Source organism: Xiphias gladius, chromosome 22 (genome assembly GCF_016859285.1).
Source record: "Xiphias gladius isolate SHS-SW01 ecotype Sanya breed wild chromosome 22, ASM1685928v1, whole genome shotgun sequence".
NCBI lineage: Eukaryota > Metazoa > Chordata > Actinopteri > Istiophoriformes > Xiphiidae > Xiphias > Xiphias gladius.
The window spans coordinates 28,006,730-28,018,606 of NC_053421.1; the positions used below are offsets into that span (position 1 = coordinate 28,006,730).

The 11,877-nt window shown below is 45.5% G+C and overlaps 1 protein-coding gene across 1 annotated transcript in view; it reads right to left on the reverse strand.

The window, feature by feature from the left end:
- The window catches only part of mef2d (myocyte enhancer factor 2d), a 93,293-nt gene extending 82,029 nt beyond the window's left edge, over nt 1-11,264 (reverse strand). The window contains exon 1 of the mRNA XM_040117460.1: nt 11,155-11,264. The gene's annotated coding sequence lies outside the window, so the exon portion shown is untranslated. The remainder of the gene's footprint in view (nt 1-11,154) is intronic.
- Nucleotides 11,265-11,877: the final 613 nt, after the last annotated feature.

An 11,877-nucleotide genomic window follows, 5' to 3' on the forward strand; every position in this document is an offset into this window, starting at 1 on the left:
CTGCCCTACTTCCCCAGAACCCGTCGTCTGAGGACGGAGCAGAGGAATTCTCTGCCGCTCTCTGTTTATCTGGGATATGAATGGAAAAGTCTGTGGTAAACCGCAGAGGGTTGATTAGGATTTAGGGCCGTGGTGACAGTCAACGGTCAAAAAACCAAATCCACCAAACAGGAATTTGGGATCCAACTTTCTCTTTAAGCTCGGAGGCTTTGAGTGCCACTTGTGCTGAAAGCTGAGACCAGCAGTTGCCACTCGTCCAGAAAGCCGCAATATAGCAGGCTGTTTTCATAGCAACACAACTTCCTACTGTTTCACATCACATTTTACTTATTTAACCAAATAAATACGGACTGATTCCCAGTTCATGAGCACACTATTCTACTAACTCGGAGGTTAAAGGGTTACGGAGGTTAAAAGTACTTCTGCCTCCACTTAAAAGGGAAATGGGTAATGACTTTTCAACCAAACAGTCCCTGGATCTAAATCAGAGACCAATTCAGGCACTAAACTGTCTGGATTTACACCACGTCTGAAGACTCTCCCGCAAAGGCAATTTAAAATTGATAATGTATTAAAAAGCAGCAAGACAACAGAGTCAACGTATTGTTCTTCATCATTTACTGCTGGGCAACCCTGACGTGTGTTCGGATGGATGTTGGAAAGGGCAAGTGCAGTGGTTAAAAAAAACAAAAAAAACCACAAAAAACAAAAAGGAACTGAGGAACTGAAAACACCAGAAGGGCAAGACGTCAGTCTCCAAACTGTTTTGTTAATTTTCTGCTTCAGTACGTTAGGCTCGATAAAAATATTTAGCAAATTAAGTTACGTTTTCTCTCTTGATCGCTGCTGTCTCTTTCATTCTATCTAGCTCTTCTTAGACTAGTCGGGAATTTGACGACATAAACCTTCATCTTGTGCAGAAATCCCAGCTCACGTTTACTACTAGTGGGTGGGCAGTCCAAACACCTGGTGAGTTCCGCTTCATAGTGAAAGGAAGAGCCGATACCGAGGGATCAAAAGGTGACGTTTCTATCAGCGCTTCGCCAGCATGTTCTAGCGCCGAAGTTCTCTAGGGAGCTACGGCAAAATGTGTCCGTAGCACCAATTACTGGCACTGAACTGGGACTGAAGGTCTGGTCATGCTCATAATCTCGTTTACTTATTCACTGATCAAATAGTTTCTGATTTACGTCAAAATTTTGTGACTTTTAGCCTATTCAATGGAGTAGGGGTTTCCACTAGCGACTATTTTTCTATCAATTAATTTACCGATTGGCCGATTAAACTAAACGATAAATTTTCCTCCCAACGATTACGGTGGTTTTTCCCCGTTCTGGCAGTCCATCGTGCAGAACAGCGCCTGCGTTTTCTCTTCGGACGCCATCAACACTTTGTACAAACCACCCTGCTGTTTTGTGATCATCTGAAGTACTCTCAAACTTCGGAAGCCTTGGGCCTTTTGGAAACTTTTACGCTGAACCGATTCGGACTCCGCAGCGACCGAGTTGGACTCTACTTCAGCCACCATTTTCTAAAGCTGCAGCGTTGACTGGAGCCAAAGCACGACGGACGTCATGACGCAGAAACTACGTAGTGATACTGAGGAGAAACATTTGTTATTATCGTAATGAACTGAAGAATTTTAGAAAAAAAATTGAAAAACTATGCATTGGTTTAAAATATTGATGTCCAGGGATTTTCAGCATGGACATCATCCACTCGACATCGAGAACTAATCACGGCAGCCCTATACCGGAGAGAAAGTTCTTGTACACCTGCTTGTGTTTGGAGAAAAATTTAAGCAGGAACTATGACCCAGGAACTAAAGTCAGACCTTGGTTCCCGGCTACCTAAAAAGGCTTCTGGGCTCCCGGGAAGGTTCAGAGGGTTGCCTGCGTTGTTGAACTAAGCTCAACCGTAACCTGGATATACTGAGACCTCTGGCTCTCAGAACTCACCTTCTGGCCAGTTCTGGAGCCAAAGCTCACACGGATTGGCATTTCAAAATTTCCAAAAACAGTTTAAGTGTTCATGATTGGCTTCATGCTTTACAGTTTGTAAGGCCAAACATCTCCATTAAATTAGTTCCTGGAGAAAAAAAAAAGAATCCATCTATAATTGACAGACAGTTTTGCATTCAGTACTATAACTTAAAAGTTTCAGTCCAAAGTGAAATATGGCTGCTCTTTGAACAACTTCAAGAGCAAAAAAAAAAGACTGCTGATGGGAAAGTGAAGAAAATTTGTGGGATTCTATTGAATCTAAAAATCATCTGAAGAGCTCTACTTATAAAATAGTTATATATTTAAAGATTGAATCATCTGTATTTGTTAAATATTGAATGATGAATTTAACATGGCGGAAGTGTTCCAAATAGATTAGCGCAGACATGTTTAGATACTGATACAACAGCATCCTCAAATTCACTACGGTCGAATAAAGATAGGCAAAAAGACAAATTGCAGCATATTACAGCATCAAAACCCAAAGGAGTTCCTCTAACGATCATCTGACATAATTAAAAAGTGTAATTTTATCAAATGGTGGCTTCTGCCATCCCAACAAAAACATACCGGGGGCTGTCTGACGACTCCCTTTCCGACCCTCACCGACTGTTAGTTAAATAAACCAACTTAGCAACCCTCTCAGGGGACAGGTGACATTCTTAAACACATGCCTCCTTACGGACAAATGTGATCGTTTGTTTGCACTGAAGGCTTTTAGGGCTTAACTGTTCATTTCCACTAAAAGCTTACAGCAAAGATGGATATGATGAAACAAAAATGAAATTTAAAAGTTGCCATCTTCAGGATTGCTTTTTCCCTTGGTCGCCACCCTTGTCGCTGCTCAGTGCTCATTGCTGTGACCGGACTTCTAGAGATCACCTGTCAATCAAACAGTGTCGGCAGTTAATGAGCGAGTCCATTAACGGACTCTTTACTGACACTAAATTTCATTAATTTAAGTAATTTATCATTAAAAAGGCCAAACGTTCCATGGCAGCTTTTCAAATCTGAGCATTTGCTGCTTTTCTCTGTTTTATATTATTGTTAATTGAACAAGTCGATCGAGATAATTAATTTGAGGAAGTCACCTTGGGTTCTGAAAAATTACATGTCCATTTTCTGCAGTTTTAGTGACTAAACAATTAATCACTTATTCGAAAAGGGGATCCGTTAAGTGCAATATCACTTGGTGACAGAGATTTACACCAAAAAAAACAAAAAAAACAAAAAAAAACAATCACGGAGTCCATTACCTGGTACAACAACCAAAAGGAGGTAGAACAGCACCGATAATCAACGTAAAGGTTCGACATCAACGGAAAATTTGATTTGTTTGTGAAAAACCACTCAGCAATCCTCCTGAGTGTCCAGCAGCAGCTGAGGACCTCACCCAGACTGCTGCCTGTCCAAAACCAACACAGCTAAACCAACAACAAACCACCATCAGGCCGTTTGAAGTAGCCTCCGTCCTGCATTGCCATCATCAACACTCCACTACTGCACGGCTCAAAAACAAAACCACCCCGCTCGCTAAGCTACCACTTCACAGAAAAACTCACACTTTAGTCCTCCTCCTCCTCCTCCTCCTCAGGGTCGGTCTGCATCACCTCCCTGCCCCTTGGTCGGAAGACCCCCCCCCCCCGCCCGCCCTCCTCCTCCCTCTGCTCATTACCTTAATTGACGTTTAACCCGTAGATCAGCAGCTGATGATGGCTCAATTAAGAGCTTGCTGGAGGGCATGGATTAGTTCTGTGTAAGTAAGGCGGTTTGTTGCCTTGCAGCTCCGGCTTCTCTCGACCCTAATCCTTCACTCCAGCCCCGAGGGTCAGAGCAGGGACACCATGTTGTCAAATACCTCCAACCAGGCTACAATGAGGAAATGATTACACCATGTGTGTAGGGCCGGGTTTCTTGACTTTCTTTTTTTTTTTAGGGCTATAACTAATGATTTTTCAATAATAATCATTTTATCAATTAATCTAAAGATTATTTTCAAACTTGTTTGATCTATAAAATGTCACCAAATTGTAAAAAAATGTCCAAGACAATCTCCAGGGCCCAGATGATTTCTTCAAGTTGCTTATTTTTTCCATTTGAAATGCAAAAATTCCATTTACCGTCATAGACGACTGAGGCAAATTAGCAAATATTCACATTAAGGAAGCTAGAACCAGGCAGACCTTTGTCATTTTTGCTCGAAAACTGTGATTACTGATTAACATTGTGACAATCAACTAATCCATTAATCTACTAGTCATATAAGGGGCTAAAGAATTTCAGTATGATGGAAATATGATGCTTGACATGTGCTACAGATACCGTCTTTGATGCCTTGGATATAAACCTTTTTCACATTCATTAAAAACACTAAGCCATACTTAGCAATACAGAAATTCAGATTGAAACCTGGGAATTTCTACAGTGAGAATCTGACCAAGCAGTTAATGCTAGTTTTTGCACGCGCATGGCCCTTTATTCAAACTCTGGAGCACTTTATAACTTTGACTTAGGGTTTTTAGGAAGGTGAGACTGACGGTTTTCAAAACTGAATAGGACAAAGTTACTTCTCTTTGACCCAAGACAATACGACTCCCCATCCTCTTTCAACCCCATTCGATGTGCTTCAAAAAGAGGGAATGCCTACATCCGCTACATGCACTTGGAGTTTCACGCGCTTTCCTGGTAGACTGAGGTAGATATTGACATCTAGTAAAGCAGGTTTTGGGGGCTTTGGAAAACGGACCAAACACAAACCACAGACTGAGCAGGACAGATGCTTAGACTGAGTGTTTTTCCTACAAGTGTGCCCAGCTGGTGTGAAAATAAAAGCTGGGAAACTATAGCGGAGCAGAGCAGTGTCAGGCTCAGCCAAAAACACAGGAATCAGATCCATTCAGCTCATTCTGTTTTCTTAAATTTCCAGACTTGCTAGCCTGGCATGATGAAACTTCATGAAAAGTGTTTCATAACTCAAAGCAATTACATCTGTACGTCTGTGCTTTTTTCATTATCTGTTCATCAGTCGATACACAGTCTAGTCTCAGAAAACAAGTGCCTATTACACGTTCCCGGAGCACATGTCGTCTTCTAATTTTTTACTTTGTGTGAGTTAAAAAAATCCAAAAGGGATTCGGTTTCTAATAATAGGGAACACAGAAAAACTTGCAAATGCAGAAGCTAGAGGCTCCAAATATTTGTTACTTTTTTTTTTGTGATAAAGGCCAATTATTCTAACTATTAGTCAAATGAGCTTAAGGGTTCGTTCTTGACTTTGGAAATATTAGTTTGGCGAAAAAAAGTCTCCTCGGAAGAGTTTTCTCAGCTTCCATAATAACAGCTTTTTTTTTTTGTCAAACGATTAATCAAGCTGAAATTGCTGCAAATTAATTTTCAGTTGCTCAATTAGTAGAATAATTGACTATTTGTATCGGCACAACTGAAAATCACTACAGTGATTACGCCTCGCTTCTACTTTGCTTCCAGTTTGGGCATGTGAAAGTGAAAATGAATCGACTCCCAAACTGTGGCACGTTAGCTTCCCCACTCTGCTTTAGGCCAAAGAAAACAAACGGTAGGTGTGATCAGCAGCATCGGGAGAGGCAAATCTCACCCGGTCTGATTCCTCCACCCTGCGTGGTGCTTGCTTCTCTGGCTGCAAGCACAGAAGGGAGGCCATTTTGAAATCGCAGCTGGGGGAGACTGGATTGTGAGGTGAGGCATGCTGCTGCTGCATCCCACATTAATTGGCCGATGGTCTGCTCTTTCTACAAAAACACCTTTGGCTTTAAGTTCCATTAACGGAGAGGGAGTGAGCACATTTCTTTCCCTCTTTCAATGTGCTGGGGTAAAGCGCTGCTCTGCGCTGATTGAATCATAGCCATAATAGCAGAAGGCAGAGGCCTGCTGTGCGGCTGAGTTCTTCCTGTTCTCTTCGCTCAGCGTGGGAACAGCCATGGACAGAATCTGCCTTGGAATCGGCACACAAAAGAGGCCGCGAAAGCAGCGCGAGCAGAGCAGGTAGTAATTTCGAACGGAGCTCGGTTTGTGGTGTGAGGCTTTCCGTGTGACAGCTGCGAAGGGGGCCCGACTGTCTAAACCGGCTTATGGCCAATTCGTACTTTCCATGTCCGCGTGTGCGCACGACGTCACCGTCATCACCTACCCACGTCCGCGAGGCCCAAAACTGGTGACCGCACAGACTGTGCGCCTAGCAAGTGCACCGACCGCGCATACTACAGATAACAAAATGGATACTTGCTTTGAGGAGGGGTGGAGCGTAGGGATCCGGCGTTACCCACATTCGTAGGATTCTGGCGGCCAAGTGGCATTGAGCTCCTGGAGAGAAATCCCGCCGACGCTCGGGAGAGATGAAGATGCCAGCCGTCAAAAATGCCTCTTCTTGCTCTACTTCTTACATTTTTATAGCGGTTGGCAAACGACGTGGTGGTGCACGTAGCATGTCCGAGCCTTCCCCGCACGGATTTTGTTTCTCCACCGCGGGGCGAGAGCACGGGTCAGCTGCAGGCGAGCACACAGAAAACGCACGTCCAACACTGAGGCTGTTCTCTCGAACACGGCTGAGCTGAAAAGGTAAACAGCCAAATCAACGAAGTGGCAGGACACTCGCCCTGCGCGACACAGCGGTACCACAGCTTGCCTCTATCCAGCACCAGAACCCACCAGCTTTCTTCTCTGCTTTCTGTCCGGTTTCCCTGGTGCTGGTGTATAAAAATGAACCTGCAACTTCTAGCACGAGCTGATGTCCTTTTCTGCTGTGACCAGCTAACTGCAGCCTTGGCTTCAGCAGTGATTAAAGCCCATCAATACTCAGCCTGGCCAACAAACACATTGATTAGTGAAAATTACACCCCAGTTAAAATTACAGCGCACGCCAAAAGTCCCGCGTTCCACTGTGAAAGCCGGGAGGGCCCTGACTCATGGAGAGCCCTGGAAAATGTGCCGGGGAATGAATGCGTAGCTGCTCACTTTCTCTTTAGTTTAATTCAGAGGTTTGGTTCGGCCCTTGCTCAGTTCTCCTCTCTAGAGTCTTCATTTTAACAACACCAGTATGTAGGGCTGGGATTTGATTGTGTTTTAGTCCACTGATAATGACATGATCTGAAAAATGGCAATCACATGTTTCTAAAGTCCAAGGTAACGTCTTAAACGTCCATTGTTTCGTCTGACCGACAGTCTAAAAGCAAAACAGAGACAAACATCTGAGAAGCTTCGACCATCGAATGTTTGGCATTTTTCTCCGATAAATGACTTAATCAAATTTTTTCAAAGATTTTGCGGATTCATTTCCGCTGATCAACTCGTCGTTTCGAGGCTAATCGAATCTAAAATCAGTTTCAAATCCTCAAACTGAATTTGAATCATTTCATCCGTCTAATTTAGATTTATTTTAGTTACAAAAAACAGAAACAGACGGTCAATTGGGCAAATTCCATCCGCTAAGGAAGATCATGTGGTACGATCAAAAGCTCCATAACAGCTCGATGTGTCGCCGCTGTTTCCAAGGTCGAGAATGAACTTTCAATCTCAACTCCTTAAATATGTTTCGTAAAAAAAGTAGACAACAGATTTGTTACAAACGTGTTTCATGAATCCGGGTCTTTTACCAATCCCGAAAGCAAATGGCTATCTATAACATAAAACAATATAACAATTTAACAATCAAAATCAAATTCAGTGAGTGACGTATGACTCAAATAGAGCTTTAAAGATAGTAAGGTGATTGAAAATTAACTAGCAACCGTCGATTAAGTCATTTATAAAACTAAAACTAACACTCACTAGTTCCAGCTTCTCCGGTTTTTCTCTGCCACATATGACACTAAATGAAATAAATATGGGTTTTCCACTGTTGGCCAGACGAATCGAGACATCTGAAGCTGTCTCCGTGGGCTCTGACACATTATCAATCAGTAGATGAATCGATCATGAAAATAAGCAGCGGCCGCAGCCTGAACGCGCACATCTGGGCGCCCACGCTAAAACGAACTTCATTTGTATGTGCTGTTACACGTGAGAAACTACATGGCTGCGCACTTAGGCGCACTCTGCCGCTTCTTCGTGCTTCTGACAGACGCCGACGCTCTCTGTAATGTCTGGACTGCCTGTGTCTGCAATTCAGCAGGAAGCTGCAGCAGGAGAGAATGATTGTACTTCCTCAAATTAGCAGAGGCAAGGAGAGAGGGGGGCGGGGGGTTGGGTTTTTTTTTTTTTCCCCCCACTGTGTTTTGACTGTAGCCAACAGAGCACACGATGGAGCACATGGCTGAGCTCCAGCAAGAAAAAAACCAAATCCCAGTCCCGTTTCTTCGCAAACCTCCACTCTGTGGCAAAGCCTGACTCGGTGAATTTGGACGGATGTTGAGCGGAATTAATTCCAAGACGATTTTCACTATAAAAACTGTCTGAAAACTGTCTCCTTAAGTTTTGTCCTGGCACGGCACTTTGCTCTGTTGATGAGAGCGGCGTACAGCTTGGGCTGCAGTCACGCTTCTCAGGGACACAAAAGCCCATTACTGGAGCTGAGCCCATAAGTTATCTGGAGCTTAAGCCCCTTTTCACTGAACAAGTCCAGATACAATATTTTGTCCAATTTATGGACTGTGTTCCTATGCGAGTACAAGAGGGAAGGGAGAGTCCTCCAAAGGCTCGAGGAGGGACAGAGACTCTCTCGCTCCCATTACCTTTGACATCTTGACAACATCTTGTTGTTTGTCAGCCAAACCCCTGACTTTACTCAGACCTCGGACAAAAAAAAAAAAAAAAAACAAGAACAAGAAAAAGGGGCCGACACAAACCTCCCGTCTCTCCACTTTTATGCCTTTATTAGAGAGGGTGAGCGGGGAGATGACAGAAAATAACGAGAGATTTGTGGTTCATGGTCTGCAACCCCTAATGCCATGTTCATGTCACATCACGATCACAAGCTTCCCATTGCAAACGGAGTTCACATGGGCCTCTGGGGAAACTCTGATTGTTCTGAAGGCTCTGATATGTCCACCGCGGCATTCACTAAGCTTGCAGTGCCTGAAAACCCACGTCGCATCACCCAAAGACCGTTGATCAAGGTAGTTAAACCCACATTTTTGGGATCTAGTGTCGTATTGCCCAGTCACAGTATTTTAACTCTGCAGTCCTACCACGGAAATTTGACCAATTTTGCCCGTTTGCCCTGAGATGAGCAGCAAACTCTCAAACAAGTATGAGTTTGAAGATGTTGAGCTTTAGGAAAAACATGTGTAGGTTTCTCGGCTGCAGAACTCGGTTTCTGGCCGGTAGCGGTTGGGGGTGATGGGAGCCTCAGCCAGCGTTGTGTTCACAAGACGAGAGGTGATAACACGCCGTCCGAGCAGCGCGACTTCTTCTGATCTGATGCTGGAAAGTCCAGTTCTCTCTGGACCCCCGCTGGGCTCTAATTGGTCACTTCCAGGGACAAAACCTGACTTTGTGTACCAGCCCGGTAAAGCAGGTTTCATTCAACACAGGAATCTCGGATCTTAACCTTCGGCTAATGCCTCCGGCCCTCTGATCTGCTGCTACTTGAACTGAGGGATTCGGTAACATTTCTGCGGGACACATCTGTATGTTGGGGTATATTTTGTGGACTCAAATCTGAGATCGTCCTGCCAGACACGAGACCCTCCTCTCTACCGTCCATCCCATCAGCCATTGCCCTCCTGCATCTCTGTGTTACCTCTCTAATCTGGACACACGCTCGTCTGTGTTTCCCCTAAGCCTCCGAGGCGAACTCGTCCCTCTGCCAAACGCTCACCAAGAACCACCGATCTGCTCTGCCCTGACCGCACCGCTCGGCACCCTTATCCGGACCGCCTGCCCCCGGGATCTCCCGCGACACCTTTCTGGCCACCTGGACTTCACCTGCAGCCGCCGCCGACACACTCGTGCGTCCGTGTCGCAGCACATCCCTCTGCCGCACTAGATCATGATGTAATAGATAACTGTTCCTCCTGCCTCCTGACATGTGAGACTTCTCTCCGGAGACATATTCTCATTGTCTTGCCGCCCTCTAATCCAGGTCACCTGCCTCCCTGAGATGCTGCCAAAACCAGTGCCGGATGTGGAAAAGCCACCTGAAAAGGGTGCACTTCTCATTCCGAGGAAAGAGAAAAAAAATAAAATACAGATAAAACATCCCCGAGCTGACTTGACGGGAGGTTTACTCGGGTTTATTGATAACATCATTACGGGGCTGCTTCCACGAGCAGAAATGGTTTCCGGGTTGGAGGAGGAAATTAGAAGTTTGATGGCACTCTCTCCCGGGAGAAAAGCAATTACGCACAGCAATGAGAGCACAATTGTCGGAAATGGGCTCATGAAAGAGACATAAAATTATTTGACCGACACAATAGAAATCACCCAACACACACGCGCGCACGCACACACACACACACACACACACACACATATACACACACACACATATATACACATATATATATATATATATATATATATATTTATATTATGTATATATTTTTTATATATATATAATATATGCATATATAATATATACTATAAATTTATACATGTATATAAATAATTTCAGCACTCACTCCAGTTTTCCTGAGGCAAAACAGCGCTCCCCTCTCACACTTCCAGCTGCGCTGTAAACATGTCATTTAACGCGCAAAAGTTGCCGATGAACTGGACGTGCTTTTTCTCCGAGATGAGATCCGCTGGCGGAAAGGGAGAGAAATCGCGTCGAAACCTGGCTGACACTTGACGTAAATCGTTTGTGACAGCTCCTAATGGAGTGTTATTACGCACAGCGCTCGGACCCACCGGCTGCGAGACGTTATTGGCGGAAGATCTGCGGGAGAGAAACACGCGAACAGACAGCGGCGAGAAAGCTGATGTGAACCACGCGGAGACGCCGAGGGAGACCGCGGCTCCGCGGCGAGCGCCGTGCACAGCCTCCTCGAGAGTTCCCGCGGCCGACGGCGCCGTGGCAGTTACCAACTCCGACACAAACACGCAAATACCTGGCGTCCGGACCCCACAGCTGTCAAGAGCTGCCCGACCAACACGGGAAGAGGGAGGGGGGGAGGAAAAAAAAACAAAAAAAAAGAAAACGTGAAATGCGGACACGAGCTGGCGAAGAGTGACTTACCCGAGCGGTGTATCCACATCTGTTTGGGGGAGACGGCCGAGTCAAACGTCACACTTTGTTGCCTTCAAGACGCACACGCGGCTTAAACGAGGACGAAGTGTAACTCTCCGCCGAGCGCGGTGAGGCACCGATTTAAAAAAAAAAAAAAAAATCTTCCTACTTGATGTACAATGTAACTATTTAGTTATGGCAAATGGTGCCTAATCTATCCTGAGTGGCAACCGCTCCGTGATCGACGCGGGCCCGGCCCAATGGGAGCCGCCGGTGCGCGCAGCCTCCGCCAATCAGCTCGCCAGCGCGGAGTCGGTGGAAGGTGAGCTGCGCCGGCGGGAGGGGGGGGGGCGCCGACGGGCGACGTCATGCGTCGAGGCGTCGTATCCCTCCGCTCGGCGTGTCTTTTGAAGAGCGGCGAGTCCGCCTCTCGCGGCCGTCCCCGGCGCGAAAGCGAGCGCGAAATCCGGGCGCCCGGTCGGCGCGGCCGCTGTCGCTGGAGTTCGGCCGCCGACTTCAAGAAGTTAAGAAATAATACTAATAATAATAGTAATTGACGTGATAATGTTGGGACATTTACGTGGCAACCGCCGGGACGGCAGCGTGTATTCGGTATCCTGTCAGTCACGAACCCCAAACATTACACGGCTTCATTCTTCGCTTTGTCCACAGATGCCACGTGTTTTAAACTAGTGACTGAAAACAGAATAAAATAAAAACTCAGCATTTTAT